The sequence below is a fragment of the Hetaerina americana genome, unplaced genomic scaffold, assembly GCF_022747635.1.
Source record: "Hetaerina americana unplaced genomic scaffold, ioHetAmer1.1.p SCAF_1, whole genome shotgun sequence".
NCBI lineage: Eukaryota > Metazoa > Arthropoda > Insecta > Odonata > Calopterygidae > Hetaerina > Hetaerina americana.
In genome coordinates, this window is record NW_027286069.1 from 25,066,490 (window position 1) to 25,093,161 (window position 26,672).

The 26,672-nt window shown below is 38.1% G+C and overlaps 2 non-coding genes across 2 annotated transcripts; both read right to left on the reverse strand.

Moving 5' to 3' along the window:
• Nucleotides 1-22,758: 22,758 nt before the first annotated feature.
• On the reverse strand, nt 22,759-22,830 carry TRNAP-UGG (transfer RNA proline (anticodon UGG)). The gene has a single exon. It is a non-coding gene; the product is annotated as a tRNA-Pro (tRNA).
• Nucleotides 22,831-25,924: 3,094 nt separating this feature from the next.
• Nucleotides 25,925-25,996, reverse strand: TRNAP-UGG (transfer RNA proline (anticodon UGG)). Its single transcript has one exon. It is a non-coding gene; the product is annotated as a tRNA-Pro (tRNA).
• Between the last annotated feature and the right edge of the window lie 676 nt (nt 25,997-26,672).

Consider the following 26,672-nt stretch of genomic DNA (forward strand, 5'->3'; position numbering starts at 1 on the left):
AAGTAGCAGTGCTTTAAAGAATTGAGATATTGTCTTTGAGGAAAAAGGATGAGCGTAGTATGGAAGAAATTGAGATATGTGGATTGTGGTGGAGACTTATAAAGATAATAAGAACGACAGAGAGAGAGAGAGAGAGAGAAAAAAATTAATTTTTAAATATGATGGACTAAGAGGAATTTTTCAGTGAGGAAAATCCGATAAAGTCAGAAAAAAGAGGGTAAAGAAACATTCAGATGTGATGAGGCCGTCATATAGAAGGGAGGGATACGATGGGTAAGGAGAGTACAGGAAAGAAGAAGAGTGGTTTGCATTAATAGACAGCATGAAGGCAGGGTGAATGAATGAAGAAATGAAGACAGAGATAATGTAGGGAAAATATAGAGGAAGTTCTCTCGATACTAGGAATTAAATGATTGTTATGTACCCTGTCCAGTAAACAATGAGAATACCTTGAATTAATGAACGCATAAAATTATTTTGGGAATATCTCTTTTTTTCCCAATCGACAAAACGCACTTCAAAGATGCCGTTTTGAAAAACTTTCGGATAACCGTCATAAAGGGCAGAACGGCGGAAGGGCACATATATCTCGCTCTCTTTCCTCTTCCACAGGGTATCCACTGGTCGGACGGAGGGCTCTTCGTATCAGATCCGATAAAGTTGACTCTATTACCATTGGCCCATCATTGACCTCTCATTATCCACCCGCTCTCGATAACCCTGTCGGGCGGTGCGTTATCGGGGTAGCGCTATCCCTGCTATCAGTGTCTCCGCGTTCGATTAGTTCGGCACCTCGTCCCAAAAATGATGAGTTGTCCCCACGACCAGAAGCATGTCGACCGACCTCCATCCCCTGCGTGTTGTCCCCCCCCACACTAAATTATGCCTCACCGCCCTCGATAGTCCCCGTGAAACGGTCCCACTTGCCGGTCAAGGGGACAAGGAAAATTATATATAAGTTTTCACACGCCCCATCCCTTCCTCTACCCTTTCCCCAGGTTTCTAACAACTTTGCCTCCAAGGAAGACGGTCAGGTTTTTGTTGGGTCCTACAAAACGTGCATGTCTGACGTCCCGTAAGAGCCTTACGGGACGTCATTGTTGCCTGGGTATTCCATGTAGTATGGGGTCCACAGCCGAGATCAAGATTTAATCTTCCAAGCGAGGAGCTGGTGCTTTGAAAGTTACCCTTAAACCAAAATTAAATGGTTGTACTAAACTGTAAAAATACCAGAAATTGACCGATAAAACGATCCTTCTTCACCCGAAAACTCAGCGATAGCTTAGGCGCATAATACTCCTCGCCTAGAGTAAAAGTTGGGCTTGTCAGGAGGTGGTAATCTTACAGTCTAGAGGCTGGAGGATTGGTGGGAGGAATTCGAAGAAGACAGGACGAGTGGATACAGGAGATACTGAGAGAGGCAATGCTGAGAAAGACGGTGATATAGCGGGGGAAATTAATGGAAAGCAAGACTAGGGGAGGGATAGGCATTTTGGTTGGAACTGTGGGAGGTAGGATCCATACGGAGCCAAAGGAATATGCTCGTATTTTAATACGAGGGTAAGCTGGAAACTAATGCACACACGCTTGTGGACCACAAACAAAATGACCTTCAGAAGCACTCCTGGTGGCAGGTGGAAGTAACATTCCCCCTCAACACGCATGCGCAGGTTTGAGGTCGTTACATTCATCCAGCGTATTTTGAGAAGCGGAAATATGGAGACGTGTTCTAGTGCTATGTCAACGCGAGTTAAACAGCGTGCTGTTATCGAATTATTAACTGTTGAAAAGTTGACTCCAACTGAGATTCATCGTTGTTTAAAGGCTGTTTATGGTGACAATACTGTTGATAGGTCTGCTTTCTATCGATGGGTAGTAAAATTTCGTGGTTGCGAGCTTGGAAAAGCCATACTTGTTGATGAAACACGAAGCGGACGTCCGATCACTGCCACAGACGACAAACAACGCAAACTCATCGAAGATTTGATTCAAAATGACCGGCGAATAACTCAAAAGCGTATCGCAAACCATATTTGAACATCCAAGGAACGTGTCGGCTTCATTATTGAACTATTGGGATACCGTAAAATCTATGCACCATGGGTACCACACCGTCTCACAGACGAGAACAAACAAAATCCTCATTCTCCCGATCTTGCGCTTGGCAATTTTTATTTGTTTCTTCAACCCAAGCGACACCTCAAGGGTAATCATTACACCTCGCATGATGAGGTGAAGGCAAAACTTCGATAACAGCACGCTGTTTAAATCGCGTTGGCATAGCACTAGAACACGTCTCCATACTTCCGCTCCTCAAAATACTCTAGATGAATGTAACGACCTCAAACCTACGCATACGTGTTAAGGGGGGATGTTACTTCCACGTGCCACCAGGAGTGCTTCTGAAGGTTATTTTGTTTGTAGTCTACAAGCATGTGTGCATTAGTTTTCAGCCTATCCTCGTACCAAGCGCGGGGTTGAAGGATATTTTGTGTCACGGTAGTCAGGGTTTAGGAGTAAATTAGAGTATATTTCATCAAGAATCTACCCTAATCTGATAGACTACTGCATGGAAAATTGCTGTTTATGAATGTGAAGTAAACTTCTGAGAGCGAATATTATTATTGTTTTGTGGAAGCATCAAAGTGGAAATACTTTTACGATTGCGACCCTCACAAAAAAAATGAAGGGATGTTTTGCGAGGGATTCGCAAATAAATAAATAGGTAACCTGTTGATTCCACACGATACACGTATCATTGAGTGGGCCTTTTTACCGGCAAGCTCTGTGCGCGTACGTCGGATCAATTTTGACAACCTTTCCGTTGAGACAATATTTTCATTCCATTTTCAACTTGTAAAAAATTGTTTATCCCTTCCATTTCTCTCCCAGCATAAAAAAAGCCTCTCTCACAGGTTACATTTTCATACAAATTTAGTTTGAGAAATCTTGTACAAGATAATACTTGAATATAAATGGAATCATTCATTGGATCGATTGAATATTATAATGAAGGCATTTTAAGGATAGGCTTTCATTTTAAGCATGATCACCTATTCCAAATTTAATATATTGAATATTTTTCAGCTATAAAATGCTGTCAAAGTATTGTTGAGTAACAAATCTTTTTAGGAAGTTTTCATTTTCAATTTTAAAAAGGTCATATTTCACTCTGATTCTAATTAGAGTATTGGGAGAACGCTTATCTTTCTTCACGCTCACACATTTTTTCTCGCGTTTGGTGCCCGATAAATGTAACTGATAAATTAACTTTAATGGCATTATTTATTGAAACATGAAATATATTTTTATCAACGCACGCATTCAAAATCGTGAATCGGAAAATAAAGATCACACTTCACATGTCTCAATCAAGTCACCGAGCAGCCATTTTGTGATAAATATTTCCAGCGATTCAAAAAAAGATAACTTTTTTGGAAAGAAGATATGAAGAAATTCATAAAACTTGTATAGGATGCGTTTATTTTTATAACCTCATGTTTTTTCATCAATTAACTCCATTTTTTCCATCCATTGAGTTTTCTGAATGGAAATTTCAATAATATTGAATTAAAGCGCATAATTTTCAATACAGCCGAAGTCTTAAGGCGATCTCGAAGTACATTTCGGTTATTTTACGATTATGCTCTTCTCAACGCCATAAGTAGTTAGAACTTTTGTTTTGTGTACTGATATTTGCGTGAGATCTAAGAGTTAAATGATAATTCAAAAATGGACAAGAACAATGTCGAGGTTATTCACATGGGCACCCGTCACCTAGATACTGCAGCGATGTTTACAAAACGCTAGTGCGTAGATGGAATTTACTCGAATTAGAGTGACTTAAATGAATGGGAGATAATGAAAGTAATTATTTGAGGTACTTTTTAAATTTATGGCATCATAATATGATATAAATACCTTGAAAAGGGAACAGACTGAGCGCCAATGCCGCCTCCGCTTCACAAATTAGTATGTAAATTAATAATGAAAATGACGATTTCATTTTCGATCCCTAAGACGAAGTAAAATTTAATTTTTAATCAGCCATCTTACGAATTTTTTTTCATATAATCAATTTTTTCGATTAATTTTCCAGAATAAAGGTTTATATATTTCCCAACCTATAGCCAATAGAATTATATAGATTATGGACAGTGGAATAACTTCGTAATTATCATACCTACTAAATCACAATTCGTAATACAACAATTTCATCGCCGCCACTGTTTTTACACAAGAAAATTGAAAAATATTAAAGAAATTATGAATTTAATTTATGCATTTATGGTTACACCACAATATTTAATACCGGGAAAAATTCACACGTCTTTCGAAGGTATCTGCGAGAAAGAGCCTTTTAACGTTGATCAGGGTATTTTGGAGTAAATAAAATTGATTCGGTACTACACTACTGGAACGAATTGAGTTGGGGAATTAATTGGAAGAGGAAAGTGTAGTAAAAGTGAAAGTTAAAAGCGAAGATATGGAGAGTTTACAGAGAAAGAAAGAAATTGGTGATATCTACACAGAAAAGTGAAAGCTGTCAGAAAGTAAGGAAGGATAAAACACGCACACTATTAGAGATGGATGGAAAAATTTTTCAATAGACCCAGTAATGACTTTTTCGGGAGTAATGGAAAGATTGTATAAGGATACTGTATGGTAAATACATTAGGCCAGCAAGCTTAGAGAGGGAAACAGAATATGACGTAGATGAAGATAGCTTAGGTCCAGGCTTACTCGCATGCGAGATTGAAATGGCATACGGCCGTGTGGATAGATAACGCCACCGCATTACTACTTGAAGGATTATGAAAATGTGAGTTGCAGAGTTCTCATTGCATAATTCGTAGCGTTTACGAGAGAGGAATTTGGTCAAAAGACCTCGTCAGATCAGTATTAGCTCCTATTCCAAAAAAAGGTAAAGGCTATATCAAGTACAGACTACAGAAAAATAAGTTTGATTTCGCACGCGGCTAAACTGGTTCTCAGGACCATCAACGAGAGGATGAAGATCAGGGAAAATGATTACTTGGGGGATGATCAGTTTGGGTTTAGGAAGGGGAAAGGCACGCACGATGCCATTGCAGTAATGGGATCACTAATCGAGAAGAATATAGAATACAATCAGGATGTATTTGCCTGTTTCGTAGATTTCAAGAAAGCATTTAATAGAGTAAATTGATAAAACTACTGAATGAAAGATTTGGTGGCAGAAAGTAGGAGTAAAATGGAGGGATAGAAGGCTAATCCGCAACCTGTACATGCCTCAAGACTACTCAGATGCGAGTGGCGGATGAAGAGTCGGGATTGCTGCCAGTATTAGGAAGAGGGGTAAGGCAGGAGTGTCCATTATCATAATTACTTTTCAACGCTTATGTAGAGTAAATAGTTAAAGAGGCCCTAGTGGTAAGACCCTGAAATAGGAATGAAAGTTTGGTTATCGGATGACCAAGCTTTAATTTGATAGTTAGCCATGGGGTTGCAAGCATTTATGAGTGCATAGGAAATTCAGTGCGATCGATATGGGATGAGAATCAATACAAACTAAAAAGATTATGCGATTTTCCAGAAGAGAAAGGCTGAGATTTATATTTAAATATGGAGGGCTGAAACTGGAGCAGGTGGAACAGTTTACGTATCTCGGAAGTATTTGGACCAAAATGGCTAAGGTGCTAGGGGAGAGGTACGCGAGGAGAAGAATGCGCTAGGCAAAGAGGCGTTCGCAAGGAGGAGGGATTTGATGACAGGGACGTTGAGTAAGGATATTAAGAAAAGACTCGTAAAAACTTTGATATGGAGCGTAGCTATGTACGGTGTGGAAATTGATCATTGAAGCACGAAGAGAGACGTAGGCTGGAGGATTTTGAAATGTGGGTGTGGAGAAGAATGGAAAAGGTGAAATGGATAGAGAAGAAAACAGATGAGGAAGTATTTGGTATGGTGGGCGAAGAGAAGAATTTGCAGGGAGAAATCCTATGGAGGCAGGAAAAGTGGATGCAGAGGGTTTTCATTGGTAATAGGAAGCTGAAGACTATAATAGAGAGGAGAATGTTGAGAATACGAGGAAGGTGCAGGAATAGGATTAGGATTTTGGACGGAAATATGAGAAGCAGTTATTCCGAATTTGAAAAAGAATTTATTTTAGTGTGTGTTATCAGGTTACGCCTTGCTGAGCGAGAATAAGAAAGTCTGCTTCCAACCAAAAACTTCCTTAAATGGTCAACTACTAAATAATGATAATACTGTAGTAAATAAATACGGAAGACAAATTTCATCAGCAGTAGATGCCAATTTACGGACTGATTTTCTGCCACTTATTAAATGAGTTATTTTTTATCAATTTCCAAACCGTTGAAAGGGGACAAAATACCATTTGAATGCGGTGAAATTTCTTTCACTGGGTTTCCTTTTTTTTATTCAAGAAAAACTGTCACAATGGATTTTCCATTGAGCCTTTTAAGTTTCAATACTGAAAAATAGAATGAAGTCTAGTTTCACAGGTCTAACTTCACTCACTTGGTCGGGATGGATTGCTTTTTATTAATAAAATGTTGGGGACCGTTGACAAAATGATAATTTATTTATTATGATGAAATATTTACTCTAATATAGAATATAATTTTACGTTAAAATAATTAAATTTAGCAATTAGTCTCACTAGGATTTCTCTCGCACAGCCGAATTCAATTTTAATATGCATTGTAAATTCTTGGGAATATTTACGGCCATTACGGCCTTATTTATTAAACACCCAATGAAATATTCTCTTTATGTGTTGCGACTCTATGTGGAAAATTTCAACACAAGGGCCTAGGGGTTAGATGGTTTCGCTAGCTAGGAAATAGTCTATTTTCAGGCGCTCTTCGCTATGGAAGCGAATCCTCTCCGATGGAACCTGATAAGCGCTTCCCTTCTGGCAGTTGTATGGTTTCTCATAGTACCACTAGTGTTTACACAACGCCCATTCCACAGTCGTGCGGTTTTGTATACTTATTTTTTTTATCCACGAATGTCTTATGCTTCTTTAACGGGTTAAATTCCTAAATCCTCTCACTGCAACTGTAATTTCCGCGCATTGACATACATATCAAATAGGAGTCATCACTATCTATATGACGGAAAATCAATATTTAAAAATCATATGAAAGGGATCTAGATTTATTATTATGAAAAACCTAACAACATATTCGGATAAGTTCAAACTTGGCCTAATAAAGACGAATTATAATTTTATAACTCATATTTTTCAGGATGTTCTAAGCCTAAGGAAAATTCTGCTCGACTTATACGATGGCAATTTACTGAATGAAAAGTTACTTTAATGATAATTTCAATTCAAAAGGAAAATATCGTAAAAAAAAGCTGAATTTCACACACGAAAATTTTCTCCGTCCGTTCGGTAATTAAAAATTCAAATAAAAAATAGGTTAATTCCAAGTATTCTGCTCGGTTGTGCAGGGTTTAGATTTTTCGGGAGAAATAACGAAAATAGGTCAGAGAAAATTACAGGCATCCAGATGAAAATTATATTATTCGTTTACAGTTTCTTCCGGTTGAATTAATGACAAGAATAATAAATTTTGTAGCATTCCTGGAAATAAATGGGATGAATGAAAATTTGGAACTTCCGTACAAAATCTCACTCGGGACATTAACATACGTATTTAGCAAATCTCGACCTCATAATCTGATGTTCGGCGAAATGCTTCATTAGTATTGGTACCAATTTTGCCCAATGGATAAACCTGCTGGTCCGTGGGGCCGAGGCTTCTTGTGTTTATGGTCTCGCTTAACACGCTCGGCTTTCCATGAACTGTCACGAACAAGGGAACACCCAATTTATACAAACATCAATAATACCATCCCCCATAGGTAATTTTTTCACTCAATTGACGACGTTTTTTCCACATTTGGGTGCGTCAAAGCCAGGCAGGAGGAGAAAATGGATTATTTACACGCTGTTCTTGTACACTGAACGACGCATTTTTTTAAGCGTTGAAGACACTTCTCACTTTAGCGGAAGCTTTACAAGTCCTGTGTATTGTATGGTGCAGCCATCTACATCTTGTATTTACAAAGAACGCTTGCATATTTTGAGCTCAACTTCAATTTTCAATCTTCTCCAGGGCGCGAGGAAAAATTGGTGCCTTAGAACATGAGCTCACCTCATAAAACGCTTGACAATATGAAAGAATATCTCTTAATGTGAGCGAAGGTGGAGACAACACTGGTGATCACTATATTAAAGTCTCTTTCTCACGTACAAATATGTCTCCAAATTTCCTTGAAAATATCTTGTTTTTAGAAACTTTCACATAAGTGACGACATGACAATGATTAACATATGACAATGACACCACTCTTCAATTTGAATCTTCTTGGATGGCTAATCTTTCATCAAAGTTCTCATCCAGAACACCAACAAAAAATTTTCTGGATATACGTACAAAATGCTATTGGACGGAACTCATCACACCTCGTCAGGATAACACGCGCAGCGATGCGCAACTGTTGGAATGCTTACGCGTGATGGTTCTGTTTGTCATTTTTTGCATAATTTTTTGATACTTCGACACCCCCAGAAAATAAACTAATATTTTATCAATTACTACAGATATCCAGCTATTAAATGGTAAGCTTGAAGTTTAAATGTCTTCCAACGAGTAAGTATAATCGCGAAAATTTTTACTCTTTTAGGAATTCCATATGATTTGTGGCGAACCTTATATTATTTACGATAAACGGATCTTGAAATTGATTTTGAAATCATGTTTCGGAGTTGAATCGGTTAAGTACCAAAATCTAAATTCAAGAAGTATTTCACAATGGCCGTAGAGTACACGTGACGATACGCAGCTGTTGAAATGATGACGGTGTATGGTTCTTGAAAAATCCAATTTTTCTTCTCTATTTCATCTTAAGTAATTTATTGGAGGAATACAAATCACAAATTTAGTACAAATTTTGAGGAAAGATACATAAAATATATTTTAGCACATCAAATATCCTCCACCATAGGTGTGAGTGAAATAACTACCAAATATCAATTAACCACAATAAATACGAATAACTACCAACTATAACTGATTCATAATTTTTAAAAATACTATCCATATTCGGCATTTAGTGATGATGAATAGCAATCATGACTGATTTTTCACAATCAAGTGGTACAAAAATAAAAGCTAAAATATCATAATATTATGAAATCTAATTAACATTTTCTGAAATTTGATTGAAAAAAGATCAATGAAATTATTAATGGTTAGAACTTACTTGTGGCTACTTGTAATGTAACAATGACCTTTCTGAACTACTCGATTACTTTGTTGTTAATTTGTAATTCAAGCAGATAAGGTTTAAAGCAGGTAACATTTTATCAAGAGGGAACTGATTCCACTCAGCAAAGTATCAACGTCACTGATAAGTCACAGGGCCGTGCGTTGACACGGAGGAAGAAACGGAACTAATACCAAACTGGCCGCCACAGCTATTGTCAGGACTAACTGATTCCGACACTTTAAAGTCACCAGACTCTGGATGACCCTGACTGTCGTCATCTCCTCTGGAAACGTTTACCTCTCTATCACAACCTACAACATTCCCAGGCGGAACACCAACATACATATACATCTCGCTGCTGTTGTCATCCCTGGAACTGGCTTCAAGGGCGCGAGGGTTCGTGTCAATGCAAGAGTTCTTGGTCGCCTCTTCTCCTACTGGACGGTCAACATTGGTCAACACAGACAAACCAGCAGTTCCACTCGACGATATCTTTCTTGATGGGCAACCTACTTCCAGCGCGGGATCTCTGAGCTGTTCAATGTTGTTCACTCGCTTCGATAGACCTTGATATTTTGATTTCACTTCCTCCAACTGGAGCTTCAGTCCCATTAAACTATTCCTCATGAGAGCAATATTACGATTCGTGAACTCCTTTTCAAATGCAGCCCCCAAAAAAATCTTCCGTCTCGTTCGATAATCCGTTAGAGGTATTTCAGGACCCTCGGTAGCACGAATGCGAAAGTCAGTCGCTTGACCGATGTCCTTCCTTGAAAGTACATATCCATTAGATATTCTACAGTTGCAGAGTGTCCTTTCAATTTTCTTCAGTCGCACGCTCAGTTTATTATCGTATTCCAGATGTACTTGCATATTATGTATTCTGCGAAGCGGGTCTCCTCAAATGGCGAATTTTATTTCGCTGTGAATATCGCTGTGGCTTGTTTAAGTTAGGACGTTACCAAAATAAACAAATCGTCTGGGTATCTATTGTTGCCGCCAGCGTCTTTTTCCTAAATTGAATGAATGCACGTGAAAGCAAAATTCTGCTTTCAATCGGATATTATTATGCTCGAAATGCCTTCATTCGATTATTATTATCTCAAAATGTTTGATCTTCACGAGATTATTAATCGCTTGCGGCAAATTTATAATAATTAATAGTTAAAATACGCGTGCTGCCTAAATGTATGTTGCGGGAAAAGCAGTAATCACCAACATCAAAGGCGTGATTTGGTGGAATTCGAAAATAATTAAGAATGGGCTTCATCTAGAATTACAGCCCTCATCTAGAATATGCAGCGGGTAAATGGGATCCACACGAAGTTGGATAAATTGCCGAATTGGATCGCGTGCAGCTTAGAGAAGCTAGATTTGTAAAGCGTTGTTATGATAAACTTAGTAGCGTATCCAAAATATTAGAGCAGCTAGGCTGGGAATCACTCACGGAGCGAAGGTTAAATTACAGTTTGAAGCTCTTGGAAGGACGTCTCTTTAGCAGTTATGTTTAAAATGTATTATGAGCCACATCGTACTATGGTAGGAGAGAAATATTAGCAAAATTCGAGATATAAAGCGTAGAAGAGATAGATTTAAGATATCATTTTTTCCACGAACGATAAGGGATCATAATAACACTATCCGACCGCAGTAGGGTCATGCTCGGGTAAAATTATTCTAGTGTGTATTCTCACCCCCTGCCACACACCCTAGAGGTACTTAAATTTAAAAAAAAGATCGGATAGTAGCAATTTTCCACTTGATAAGATTTATTGTACGACCGGAAGATGATGTGATTCATCGAAACCCGGTCGTACGATAACTCTTTTATGTAGCAGAAAATATTGCTACTTCATTCTTTGAATAGATTGAAAACATCGTCACGTGTGTGATTCAAGTAAACGTGTTTTGTTTATGTTAGGAAGTTACCAAATTAAACAAATATTCCAGCCATCCATTTTCATCGTCGGTGCATTTTCCCGCGATGAACTGCCAAATTCGAAATTTAGATGCCTTCAATCGAATATTCATTAATACCGCAAAATATTTAATCAGCACGAAGGTTTCGATCGCTCATGGCGAACTTGTAAAATGGTTTTAATTTTTTATCGCACAAAAGATAGTTCGCAACGACAGTACTACGATGTAAGACGAGACAAGAGACCATCAATTATATTAACCCGTGGAGCAGCACCTCATTGTTAATTCTTCTATTGGAGTGTCTATTAGTAAACCTACGTCGAACGACAAGATGGAGCAACTCTAACGTGAATCTGATGACATTCCGGGAGCAAATAAATAGTCCTAAAACCATTCTCAAATCAGGAAGGAGAATTTTGGAAAAATCTGTCAGACATTAACCTCCACCATATCTCCCTCACACATATTTATCAGCGCTATCATTATTTGTGTTAAACAACCACAGTTTTTTTCAAAAAAATAAGTACAGTGTAATGAGTATATATGTTCCAGGAGACAACTTTTCGCAGCCATTAATGAAGGTCGTTCGGCACAACGTGAGTCGTAACAACGTATGTACTATCATATTGGATGGCAGTTAAAAAAAAAAACATTCCCTCCTGCGAGGAAAAGATATTTTAATGTAATTGCTTCGGGGATTGTCTTCATTGCGTTAGCATAGCTAAATTAAGCTACTAATTATTTGGCATGCGTGGGGAAATGACATTCGACTCCTTTGCAGCTTTGGCACACGAAAATGTATACGCTAAAAAATCGTCTTCTTAAGTATTTTTGTTTGGAAGATTTTAAAATCAAGATATTACTATATTCCATCTTCCGACATTCTTTGCGACAAGCAGTCACTTACTGATTAATAAAGAAAAAATATTTTATAAATATTTCATTGGTAAAAGCTCTTTCAATAAACAAAATATTGTCACCACGGTATGCAAATATACTGATTTCGCATTGAAAACGATTTTCGTTTGTTGTTTGGATGACCGTCGCTATGTGAAATTCCACTGGCGTATTTTTGAATGATACCGTAATACCTTTGAGGCTTTTCAGCTCATCTTTGATGGTAAGTTTAATTTAACATTGTTGCATATTCACTTATATATTACTCTCTTTATTCATTTTTATATTTTGTCCCAATAAAGTTACCATTTGTCTTTTTTTGCGAAAATCGGGTTTGTTTACTAACTGACTCGGGATTTCCGGTTGCCAAGGTTACTATTTTTCGCAACGATAATAGGCCCAATACTTAAACAAAACCCAATATTTAACATTTTCTCAATATTTTCGTCATATTTCGTAGATTACGGCGAGGAAGAGTAGCTAGAATCACATATTTTCATTCGTAATTCATGCAACTGTATGGATTTAGGTGATTGGAGTGCGGAGAAGAATAAATACAACGGAAATGAAGGAATACAAACGAATAAGTCAAGCAGGAAAGGTCATTGGAAGAAACTGGTGGTGATTTGTCTGAGAGGTTTAATTGGAGAGATGTGAAGAAGGCGGGACAATTAGATGCAGGATTGTGTGGACCATGTGACCTAAAAGAATACCTTTCTACACGTTCCCACATGGCATCCTAAAGGGTTCGTAGGCTAACTTAGGAGAATCATCGACATATACTATATTTCTGCGGTAGTAAATCTGGCTCATTAGAATTAAGAAGTTGGAGGCCTTCAATCTCGTATCTTTTGTTGGCCAGCATTTTAAAATGCCGGCCAACATTCCTGCAGAGTAGACCTTGAAAATATCCCTGCGACCCAAGGCAATAAAACGTCTATCGTCGTTTCGCTCCGGTGTCTTAAAGGTCTTTTAAGGCCTCCATATTGAGAAGCGACCACAAAGAATGCAGAGGGCTCTTTTGGAGACGTGTCGAGTTACCAGCCGCGGTTGTAGCGGTGGGCATTAGCGAAAATCGAGTTGTGTGATGGACAGCCGAAATCGATATTATTCATTCTTCTTCGCAGAAGCGTAACCATAGATTTTCTTTTTCTGAAAAATAAATTTGAAATGGTAGTCAGGCCACTCATCTGAAGAAAAAACAAAGAAATAAGTAGACATCGTCGAAAAACACCAGCCTGGGAGCGGAATGTGCTGATGTCAAAATCGTCACGTGGTTTAATGACACGGAATCATGTCGCGCAGTTTCGAATAACGAACATGACCTGTTTGGCGAAGATTAAAAATTTAAAAAAAATATTTTAAAATTCTTTCAGATTGTTTTAATACGAGTACTAACGAAATATTCACATGAAAGGATTTTCGGCCATCTTGAGTGCCTAGCAACCCCTAATGGATACATAAGAAAAACATTTGTTTCCTTTTGACAGTTCTCTAACCTGCTCACGATTGGTTTAATTTATAGGGAAACAGCAGCTGGAGACGACCGTGGAAAGATTTAAATCACGATTTGATTCCATGTGTCACGGGATATCTTCAACATTGGTGATTTCATTTTTTCCAGGATTATTAAAACATTGCAATACGAACATAGAAACATATTTTTTTTCCTCCTCATAAGCCTCGTATTTAATATTTTATCAAACCTTTTTTTTAAATTTTTATCCATTAAGATGATTGTTTGTTATCTCAACGCATATATCAGTTTCAACAAACTTGTTACGCAGGTAGTCATAAACCCATGCTTATTGTGCAAGGTCTGTCCCAAAAGTAGTAGGACTGAGTCGATAAAAAAATGTATTGCCAGAATTGGTTCATTCGGTCAAAAGTCTTTGAAGGAGCACCGTTTTGCGTCCACACACCACTTCCAGCAAGCAGGCTTTCCACTCCTCGTACGCCTTCTGGAAGCCGGCGCCCGGAATGTTTCTAAGCTCCCTCATGACGGCTTGTTCTAACGCTTCCACCGAGCCGTATTGACATCCTTTCAGCATGAGGTCGAGGAGTAAATCTGGAGGGGTATTGTGACAAATATTTCGATTCTCACTCGTAGCGTAACGAAGTCACGTTATAGAGGTTTCGCAAACGAACGATCCGCACTCTACAAAGGCTGGGAGCCAAGTTTCCCGACTTCCAGCCTTTCCTGAGAATCCCTTCCATCGAAACCCGACGGAGAAATCGCCGCCCGTCCGTCCGTCTATCCGGGAAAAAAAAGTCCTACTGAAATAAAACCCCTTGAAATGTTCGTTGTTTTTTTAATTACTTGCCACTAAAAATTAACAGTTTTCTATGGGTTCTTATGGAAAATTTTTTTTGAGAGACAAAGCATTTGGTGAGTGCGAACAAATAAGAGATGATCCATGATGCACTGAGAGATTTCAGTATTCCAGGAAAACGGATTAGGCTGATTAAAATGGTAATGTTAGAATTTCAATATATTTTATTGGGAGTAGAGTTAGGTTTCGCCATCAAAATGACTTCTGGAGTAAGACAGGGGGTTATTCACTCTCCACTGAATGATTCAACTTTGCTTTGCACAAAGAAACGTAAGAATTGAAACTGGGCACGATAATCTTTTATTAATCGAAACTAGGGTTTGCGTATGCAGGTGTTATACAGTAATTCTGAAAGCAGGAAATACGAAAGAATTCATGGAAATTTTCACGCGCCTCGTGAGAAATTGGTGAAACAATGTTTTATCAAAAGTCACTGTAGAAAAAATTGAACATATGGAAATGTCAACCACATCGAACAGAAGGGCCGCGCAAGTCATAATAATTGAAAACTATGAATTTAAACTACGATAAGTCAAATAGTTTACTTATCTAAGAGTTATTCTAAATAATGAAAATAAAAATTTCAGAATTTCAAAATCAGATTGACCCAATAGTGACGGCCGACAATAAGGCCATTTAATGCTCCTCTCCTTAATCAAACCTATATAAACCTATTTTTCACGCAAAATAAAACAAATGGGAAAAATATATCCTTCTTTAGACATATTTTGCTCGAGATAATATTTGAAAATGAATCTTTTATCCTAATCCTTCCTCTATCACTGCCTATCCAACGCTCTTCCTACGGTCTTCAAGCATACCATCAACTTAAAATATTTCCTCCGCACACTTTTTCTTCCTAGTTCGAATTTTCACCGAAAAATTCTTACCTTTGCACACCGTATTTAAATTTATCATGGTGAAATTATCATGATATTGGGACACAATAACACTTATAAAACGGGTTTATAAGCGGTGTGGCGTTATGTGTCTTCACTGTCCCAAATAGTCCTTAGCCCCTAGCGGTGGCTTTCAGGGTCCCATGTAGACAGATAGATAGAAATAACAAACTGAAAAAGTCATTTTTTTAAGGTAGTCTACCAGTTAAGGTATGTTTTTGGATGGACACAGCTACTAAATAAATATTTTGTGTGTTCAACATCCCTATCCTGTTCCTTCCCTTTCCTCGTTTGCCTAACATTCTCCCCTCTATCACAGTCTTCAACATCCCACTGCCAGTCAGTACCCCCTTCATCCACTTTTCCTGCCTCCATAGGATTTCTCCCAACGAACCCCTGTCTTCACCCACCATACCCCTCATTTGTTTTCTTCTCTGTCCATTCCACCTTCTCCATTCTTCTCCACAACCACATTTCAAAAGCCTCCAATCTACATCTATCCTCCTGCTTCTATGACCATGTTTCCGCACCGTACATAGCTACGCTCCATATCAAAGTTTTTATGAGTCTTTTCTTAATATCCTTACTCAACGTCCTTTTCATCAACTCCCTCCTCCTTGTGAAAGCCTCTTTGCCTAGCGCAATTCTTCTCCTTACGTCCCTACTACTTTGACCCTGTTGAGCCAAAACACTTCCGAGATACGAAAAAGTCATTACGAAACGGTAATTTTCTGCGGAGTATTTAGCACAGTACTGTGTGAGGAATTGAAGCGTAGTGTTGGGTGTAAGATTTTTTACGGGTTTGTAACCGTATTGTAAGCCAAGGCTAGAAAATATAAGAGTGTGTGTCCATCCAATAACTTTACTGTGAACGGTAGGCTGCCAAATAATAATATTACTAGTTAGTAAGCTAAAATGAGGTAAAACGTGCATAGGTCGCCATGCTGAATATAATGAATGGATAGGTTGTACGTACAGTGGGGTCACGCTTTCGAAATTCATACGATTTGTTTAAAAAAAGTGAGCCAAAATACGCTCGCCAAAACGTGCCCCATTTTCTTATAATATGGATCGTACCAATACAAAAATATCCCAGGATAAAGAGACAAATAAAACAATGCATGATTGGTCCCAGACGGCCATATTCTGTTTTTCGCTCGGTATTATTGCGTCCAAAACGCATCAATCTGAAAGTTTTTGAAATTCCACGGATTAGCCGTGGATTGAACCTCGGTCCTTACTGTTGTCCTCATTCCCTCTTTTCTCATTAATCTTCGCCCCGCTGACGACTTCAGCTAGGAGAGAGTTAAGAATTATCGGTTCACGTGCCATCGACCCCATACGAATGAGGTACCCGAACGCGTGGTTCAAGTTTCCCGCCTGGGAAATATAATGTCCTCCTCCCCACTCCCCTTACCTCCCCCCCTCCCACTTTCCCTTCAAGTAGGCAAGACACTGGTGCCGTCACACTCGAGGGGTTATATGGGACGGTCATTCCCTTATCTTTCCTCGCCCCGACCACCTTATCGCTCCAGTTATATCTATCTCCGGGTCGTCTATATTCCCCAAAGACTGTTTTGTGTGCCATGCATACCAATGTTTCAGTACTTTGGAACTCGGGACAATTTAAATATTTAACGTTTAAATCTTGGGGAATGGAATTTGATGAGTTCGAAATCTATTTTCACTCTTGAAAAGTGAATAAGGCACGTTGCTTATATGTTCTCCGTTTCCGATTGTTGAATCCAACTACCAATCACTAATGAGCTGGGACGCCGGTTTCATGAAACTGTCGATTGTTGCTGCGTCGAAAACCGACGACATTTTTATTAGGAAGTCGTTTTTCTACATATCGCCTTTTGAAACGTGCTCCAACACGAGAGAAGCTTCACGAATATTTATAGAGGAAAATAAGAATCGAGAGTGTCTATACAACAACACTAAAAACAAATAATATTTTATGGTGGACCTGAGAAAGAATGCTGAGGGTAGCGCTATGACAACGCAACGATGTCACAAAACAAAAGGCTATCGCAGAGCGCAAAGTTTAGGAAATCGAAAGAAGAGCTGGATTGTTAATATGAAATGGTTCATCTGTGACTCAGAACTAAGAGCGTACCCAATATAAAGGTTCCTATTTCAGTCAAATGAAGGTACTAGCGAGTAACAAGGCTATGAGAAACCAAACTCCATCTTACAATGAGTGTTGCTGTGAATTTGCCGCGAGCTAAGTCCCGCCTGATAATGGCCTGCTCCCCCGTTCAACATTGGACTGTTTTCTTCAGAGGGCGAAGTTTAGTCAACCAACTCGTCTAAGATGCCAAAGGTGAAACCGATTGGGAAGGGGGCAGGAATTGTTTGGGGAAAAAGAGCGCCCATTAGTGTACTTATTGGTGCTAGGGAGGGAGGATGAGTAAAGTATACAAAACTATTACTTTTCTAAATTTATCTGCGGAAAAAGGTTTCGTTAAGGCGTACGGAACTTTCCGCTGTAGTAAGTAAAAGAAACATGTTCAGTTAAATATGAAATGGAAGATTCAAATAAGTACAGCAAGGGAAACCCCCCTTTTTCTTTTTAAAATTGATTCTGCTAATGTATCGAAAAACACCAACTACTCTAAAAAAAGAATTCGACCAAAGCATATCTTAAAAAAGAGGCATCTATGTATTATTCTTTAATGAGTAAGTTTAAGAATGTCTGCTACCTTCAGTGAGCATATATTTTAAAAAATAACTAGTGAAAGAGTTTCTCTTCTTTAGGCTGGACCAACTTTCATAGGAAAAAAGTCCTTTTCAGCAGCAAACAGGGCGCGACCAGCAATCACGATAAATAAATAAATAAATATACATATATCTATATATATATATATTTATATTTATTTATTTATTTATTTATTTATTTATCGTGATTGCTGGTCGCACCCTGTTTGCAGCTGAGAAGGACTTTTTCCTGTAAAATTTTTGTCCAGCCTAAAGAAGAGAAACTCTTTCCCTATTTATTTTTTCTAATATTGTGTATATATATATATACACAATATTAGATATATATATATGTATATATATATATATATATATATATATATATATATATATATATATATATATATATATATATATATATATATGTATATATATACATATTATTTATATACATATATATTTTTTTACACAAACACACACATATATATATATATATATATATATGTGTGTGTGTGTGTGTGTGTGTAAAAAAATATATATGTATATAAATAATATATATATACATATATATATATATATATATGTATATATATATACATACACAATATTAGAAAAAATAATTAGGGAAAGAGTTTCTCTTCTTTAGGCTGGACAAAAATTTTAACAGGAAAAAGTCCTCAGCTGCAAACAGGGCGCGACCAGCAATCACGATCACGGCGCGAATTGCAATCAAAATGACGTGGATTTTAAATTTTGCCACATCCGCCTTTATTCACCCGATTTAACTTCAAGTGACTTCTTATTTCCGGAACTCAAAAAACCGATTGCGGAGTCGGAGATTTGACAAAATATCGTATATTACGATGCGGAAATTTCAAAGCGTAAAAATCATTCGCCTTGACCGGGATTAGCAGATGGTTTTGTTTCAAGTTACTATCGAGGAATATTCCGCAGTTATTTGAAAATAAATGAAGACATTTAATAGTTGGAACAATGGTTTTCGACCCCATCTGCTGAGTTCGACAATAATGGCCTTCCTTCGAAAGGTCAAGAAAGTGGGAGAAATGTACACCTCTGGATGGTAACTATGCAGAGATGTGTTAAGAATAACAAATAAAAAATAAGTTTCATCTCTTTTTTTTAAAGAAAAAGTTAAAAGCTTATGATACCCCCTCGAGTGTGGGTGTGTGTGTGTGTATGTATACAAATCCCGGCGGTGTTGAATATTTTTCAGAGGTATCTCGATCCCTACTTTGAGGTGCTTTGGGGAGAGCACTTTGAGTGAGTACGCCGTCCGTCGGATGGGACGTTAACCTGCGGACCCCCTTAGCGCCTTTCGTAAAGAGTAGGCTAATGCCGACGCTGGGTTTCTCTCCACCCTTCATCCTTTCCTATCCATCCCCTATGGCGCAAATGACCTCAGCTGTCGGTCGCCTCCCCTAAAATACTACTACTAATACTCGAAAGGTGGATTACGAGACCTGGAGAAGACGAGTCAAATTAGTCATATAGAGATGGAATGGAGGGAAAAAAACAAATTTATCAAGTCCACGATAGCAGAAACTGGGGAATTGGAACAAGATACAACCTTTGGACAACATTATATTTCAAAAGAAGAATATGTCACATTTATCTCACCAACAGTTGGAACGGACACTCCGAGTGACCAGAATAGATCAACAACTGGCCGATAATGGCTTGGAGACGGGACGACCTTGAGAAGTTGTCCGCCTGGACAAATGGGGATCTGTGTGCCCCCACTCAAGTAAAAACTATGTTGGAAACCCAACCAGTATCTCTCTCCCCCTCCCCCGCCAAGAACACTCAGGGGTGGGGGGGTTGAAACAAAGCCTCTGTTAAGTTTTGCGTAATTCCACGAGTTTAAAATACGATAGAAGCAATGGTCCAAAGAAGGGTCACAATTCCTTTCGTAGTCTCGTTCCCTGGCAAACATCCACGTAACACGTCAGCCATCCCTCTCTCCCGAGATCTGGCGCCAAATTCCACCATATCTCTCTCGGCCCCTGCAACAACTTGGACGCATTCGCCAATGTCAAGCTCAAAAAGACAGTTACAGTGGATGGTTTCGGTTTCCTAATCCAAGCTTCGTCCGCCGAGGAAAACATTGCCACGTAAAGTGAGAATCAGGGCCATCATCATCGTTGTGGGATGATCTCGAGTCAACATAAAGCACACACAAACACACACACAAACACACAAACACACACACATAGAAATACGAGGGTGGGAGAGAGTTTAGTTCCACGAAAGAATTTTACACTATGAATATTTCAGTGTTGAAATCATTAGTGAAACACATTCAATTGTTTGTTTAATTGTTTGTTCTGCTATTACGTTGCTATGGTGATTATAACCTAATACTTAATTTTTTTGTCGGCACAAAAATTAAATACCTACAACTGATTTAATTACGTCGAGAAAAATCGATGACTGATATCTATCGGAGCGTTATTAGTATTTATCGTCGGTAATTATTCAAATGCAATTTTGTTTTGTTGTTGGCATTGTAATAATCACAATATTTCTTGATTTCTCCATGTAATTTCCTATTTGTCTAATTGGCAACGTATTAGTACCTAATGGTTACTAATTTATTGCAATTAAAAGGAGTTACATTTTTTTGTCCAACAGAGATGTATGATAGTATGAAAATTATATACGTCATATTTACTCAGCATCATCATTAAATCTACGATTTTTGTATTTTTTTCAACTCTTTGTGTATTAAAAAATTTCACATTTACGTTTCTATTTCTTTGCGGCCAAATCAAATGCAATGATGAGATGAAATGTGTTATGGATTGTATGTATTTGATTTCATTACAACACATAGCACACGTGAGAAAAATCTTAAGAGGTAACACTGGATGCTGAGAAATTTTCATCTTCAAGCAAGCCTTTGGCCAATAAAAAGCATAAAAAAACAGCATAGCGAACGTGTTTCACACACATTTATAATTCGAAATAAAATCAAAAGTAATGAAAAAAAAATTATCTTTTTCCGGGAATCGAACCGCGACTTTATAATTGTAAGTTGGACCAATGTCCACTACACCACAGAACATTGAGAACTTTGATCAATTCTATTTAGCTATTACTTTTAAATGATGCATATTGTCTTTACCTTAATCTATTCCGCGTTTTGTTATTAATAAGTATTTTTCTACGAGGTGGAGGTAAGAAATTCTAAAGCAATTCATACATCTTCACTTCAAAGACCTAAATAAACAAAAACCACAAATTACCTTATACTCCACACTCGTTTCTTAGTTCTGTACGCTTTCTAAATTCATTTATTTCATCCTAATTTCTCATTCTTTTCCTCACTCTTAATTCGCTTTCCAACATCCTCCTCCATTATCACAGTCTTCAGCATCCCCGCTGTCTCTCTCAGTAACTCCTGCATCGACTTGCACTGCCTTCTTCGAATACCTACTATCCACCTCCTTCCTTCCCCTCTTACACCATGCCTAGAAATTCCACGTTTTTTCTCTTCAGTCCATTTCGCTTTCTCCCTTCTTATCCAAAACTAGATCTCAAAATCTTCCAAATCCACGCTTACCATCTCTCCTCAATAAACAAGTTTCCGTATTAAATTACCCTCCGTATTAAATTCTATTTCATTTATTTATTATTAATTTTATTTATGTACCCTGAAAGCCACCGCTAGGGTGTGTGGCATGGGGTCAATACACACCAGACTTTAATTTTTCCCGAACGTGACACAACCGAAATATTATTATGATCCCTTAGTGGAAAAGTGACATCTTACGTTAGTGGAAACAATGACATCTTACATCTATCTTTTCTACTCTTAATCTCTCTCATATTATTGACATAATCTCTACAACAGTTGTACAATGGGGCCAATAAAATACATTTAAAACAACACTGCTAAAGAGACCTCTTTCCAAGAGATTTAATCTGTAATTTAAGCTTCTCTCCGTGAGTGATTCCCAGCCTAGCTGCTCTAATATTTTGGATACGCTCCTCACTTTAACAAAACAGTGTTTTACAAATCTAGCTCCTCTACGCTGCACGCGATGCAATTAGGCAATCAATCCAACTTTGTGAGGATCCCATATGCAATTCTCTTTGATCTTTTCATTACATTTACCAAGTACTCTTCTGATAAATCCTGATTTTTTGTTAGCTTGTCATAATATTCCCCCTATGTGTTTCACCCAGGAGAGATCGTGGGTGTGGGTTAACACCTAAGTATTTAATTGAGTCTACACATTCCATTTCGGTGTTCCCAATGCAGAAGGCGTTCAGAAGGGAATTGCTCTTTTTTCTAAAAATTTATGACCACACACTTTTTCAAGTTTAATTCTAATTTTCTATTCAACGTTAGTGGTAACGCAGTGGCTGAAACAGACAACCGTAATGCTAAAGAAAAAGTAACTTAAGCAGATGAACTAAATGCTATTACGCATTATATATCCTCAGTGCAACACTTGGCAATTAACCTTGAAAAAGTGATTCGTGATGAATTTTATAATTTTTTTTATATTTCGCATTAATTCGAAAATAGCATTTTGGCCTTTCCATCGCACTTCGAACGATTATATAACAATGGGATCAATCAAAAAGCCCTAGATGTAGCAAAATGTACCTTAACTACGAAATCAAACCCGCGATCCCTGGGTTGCCAAGCGAGGTTAAGTTACATCACCGCCACGGGGGCCTGTAAAAAGAAAGGGCCTGTCCGGGATTTGAACCCGGGACCTCTCGCACCCAAAGCGAGAATCATACCCCTAGACCAACAGGCCACGTTCACACCTTGAATTCCCTCCCAAATACTTATTGCTTTAGGAATACCGAAATAGTGGAGACGATTAAAAACGTACTTGGGCATTACCATCACTCACGACCTCTTCTTGGTGAAACATAAAATCCGTGTAGGGAGCGTATGTGGGTAAGCAATCAAACAATTAGGATTCATTATAAGAGTTTTAGGGAAATTTTAAGAAAAGTTTAAAGAGATGTTATTTTTCTCTTAGGTTAGACCTCATTTAGAGTACATACGAGGGTCATCCGGAAAGTAGTACCCGTTCGTGCCGCATGAAGTGCTGACGACGCGAGTAGCCGCTGGACGCGGTCAGATAGCTTCAGTGGCTTGTCTGCCTTCTCTGAGCCAAGTTGCGTGACGCTAGCATTGCCTGTGTTGTTTCTGTGATTGTTTACAATGTTTAAAAAAATTGAGAACGCCGCCAGTTGTGAAGTGAGGGCAGTGATTAAATTCCTCAATGCAAGAAACGTTCGCCCATGTGATATTCATCGCCAATTAAAGGAGGTGTATGGAGACAATGTAATGGACGAGTCGTCTGTTCGGCGGTGGTGTCGCAACTTCAACATGGGGAGGGGGAACACACACGACGATGAGCGTTCGGGGAGACCGTCTGTCATTACAGACCAACTGGTGAGCTCAGTTGACGAATTCGTGAGGAACGATCGGCGCGTCACAATTGATGACATCTGTGAGCATTTTCCCAATGTTTCTCGAACAATTGTTCATGAAATTGTTAAACACCATCTGCATTATGCAAAAATTTGTGCAAGATGGGTCCCTCGCGTATCTCAATGAGCTGGCGGCGAAGGACTATGCAGCAGGAATACAGAAACTTGTCACACGTTATGACAAATGCCTTAATTTGCTTGGAGATTATGTTGAGAAGTAGTTTAAAGTATCCTCTTTCAAATAAATTTTTTTATGTTTGTTAATATTTACTTTTGTGCCTTTATTTCACGAACGGGTACTACTTTCCGGATGACCCTCGTATATGAGATCCTCATGGAGTTCGATTGATTGCCGAATTGCCGATCCGCAGAGGAGCTAGATTTAAAAACGTTTATGACAAATTGAGTAGCGTGTCAAAATTATTAGAGGAACTAGGCTGGAAATAACTCACGGAGCGATGGTTAAATTACATATTAAACCTCTTGCATAGATTTGAAAGGAGGTACCTCTTTAGCCATGATGTTGAATTAGTATTATTGAACCCATCGTACAACTGTAGGAGACATCATGTCAATAAAATTAGGGAGATTATGTGTAGAACAGATAAATCGAAGATGTCATTTTTTCCACGAACGTTAACTGATATGAATCAAATAATTTTTGTCCGACCGAGCTAACAGGGAAAGGAGTTTTGGGTAAAGGGTAGTCTGACGTTAAATCACCCCATGCCACACATCCGAGCAGTGGCTTGCATTGTCCTATGTAAATAATAAATAAATGTTGGTGAAATATTAATTCAACCACATTACAGTGTTACAGAAAAATGAGAATTATAATGCGGGAGGAGTAGTCAGGTCATTTTAATGCACCTAACCTTTTGCCCTCTCATTTGTTTGGTAGTTTTGCTTTCGATTCATTCATAAAAAAAGCAATAAATAGCCAATGTTTTCCCGGAGATGATTAAGAATGCGGTTTTACCCAGTAAAGTGACATTAAATGGTACTGTCTCCAGTAGTGAGTTGTATTATAGTTCAAATTTATTTCGTCGACTTTCAGCTGGCGTTCCAATCGCGTAGGAACTCCATGAGCCGTTCTGGTGTTCACTGCACGCCTGAGGCCGCCAGCTGTGTAGCGGGTAGGATATCCGAGCACTGCAGAGCTTTTTTTTTTTAGATTAAAGTGTAGCTCAGCTTGTAGGTCAATTAGTTGGTCTCTAAAGTCTTCTTTCCCAAATTATGTAGCTTTAAATGAAGTGAGGTTCAGAGCTAGAAATAGTTAATTTAACACGAATCAGATAGCATCGGACGGAATATTGTATGAGGGATTCAATATTAATAAGAAGACGATCCTCGTTAAAAAACAAAAAAACCGTAAAGTCAAGGTAACATCTTGTTTATTGGTACTTAATTTCCTTAAAATTTAAAAACGAAGTCGCAGAATAGCATGACCTTATTGAAAGCACAGGCGCAGATATTGGGACAGATGGCTGGTTAATCCACTGATATTGCCGACGGTGAAATTTTCCCAAAATCCTAATCTATTTACAGAAATGACAGAATAAATAGAACTGAGGGCGGTGTCTTTATTGGAGTTAAAATTCTTGCATCAGCAGGGCTGACCGGGTAATGGTTTGGAAAATATTTGGTGCTCAATTTAAAGTCCACAATCCAGAAAAATTAACGTATGTGCATTTTACAGACCGGCAGTCGACAGAGACAATTCAATACTAGAATTAGATCAGCAAATCAAAGGATTCTTATCCCAGCAAAATGATCGCAAAGTTATAATAGGTAGAGATTTCAATGTCCCCTCTATTGACTGGAGCGCATATAGTTTTAAAACGGAGGGTAAAGAAAATATATCTGTTAATCGGTATTGAATTGTTTTACGTAGCACTCATTGAATCGACATGTATCTTCAACAACTAGGGACGATAATATTCTTGATTTTTTTGCAACGAATATTCCGGAAAAAATTTTAACTATAGAAACTATTAAAGGAATAAGTGACCACAGGGCAGTAAATGCTAAAATTTAAATGCTAATCAAGCAACATGGGGTCCGAAATAATAAGTCTAAAAGGAATACCTCAAGGCTAAAGGAATACCTTTAGGCTTCTTATTTAATTGCCAAGTGTCCTTAGTACGACACTTAGCAAATTAACATACCAAAGTGTTTAATGATAAATTATTGGAATCCATAATATTTCACATTAATCCGAAAACAGCATTATGGCCTTTATATCAGACTTTTAACAATGACATAACAATTGGAAGAATTAAAAACATCCAATCCCTAGATGCAGAAAAATCTTTCTAGACGGAAATCGAACCCGCAATCTCTGAGTTGGCAGGCGAGGAGAAGAGGAGAAGTTACCCCGCCGCCACGGGGGACGGTAAAAAGAAAGGGCCTGTCCGGGATTTGAACCCGGGACCTCTCGCACCCAAAGCGAGAATCATACCCCTAGACCAACAGGCCACGTTGTAGTTGACAAATCCCTCCAAAAACGTTACTACATCAGGAATACCGAATTTTAAAGTAAACTTGATTAAAAACGTACTACTTATATAGGGAGCATATGTGGGCAAGCTAATGAACAATTAGGATTTATTATAAAGCTGTTGGGAAAATGCGATGAATGTTTGGGAAAGATGCGATGGTTTAAGAGAAATGGAATTCAGGGTTAGGGGTTAAGGACTACCTGCGTAACAAGTTTGTTGTAACTGATATATGCGTTGAGATAACAAACGATCACCTTAATGGAGAACAATTTAAAAAAGGTTTGATAAAATATTAAATATGAGGCGAATTAGGAGGGAAAAAATTATGTTTCTAGGTGCGTATTGCTATGTTTTAATAAGCCTGGAAAAATTGAAATCACTTCATGTGGGATCCTAATGAAGTTGGATTGATTGCCGAATTGGATCGCGTGCAGCGTAGAGGAGCTAGATTTGTAAAACGCTGTTATGATAAACTTAGTAGCGTACCCAAAATATTAGAGAAGCCAGGCTAGAAATCACCCAATGAAGCGAAGGTTAAATTACAGATTAAATCTCTTGTATAAATTCGAAGGGCGTCTCTCTAGCAGTGATGTTGAAAATGTATTATTACCCCCATCGTACTGTGATAGGAGAGATCATGCTAAAAAAATTAG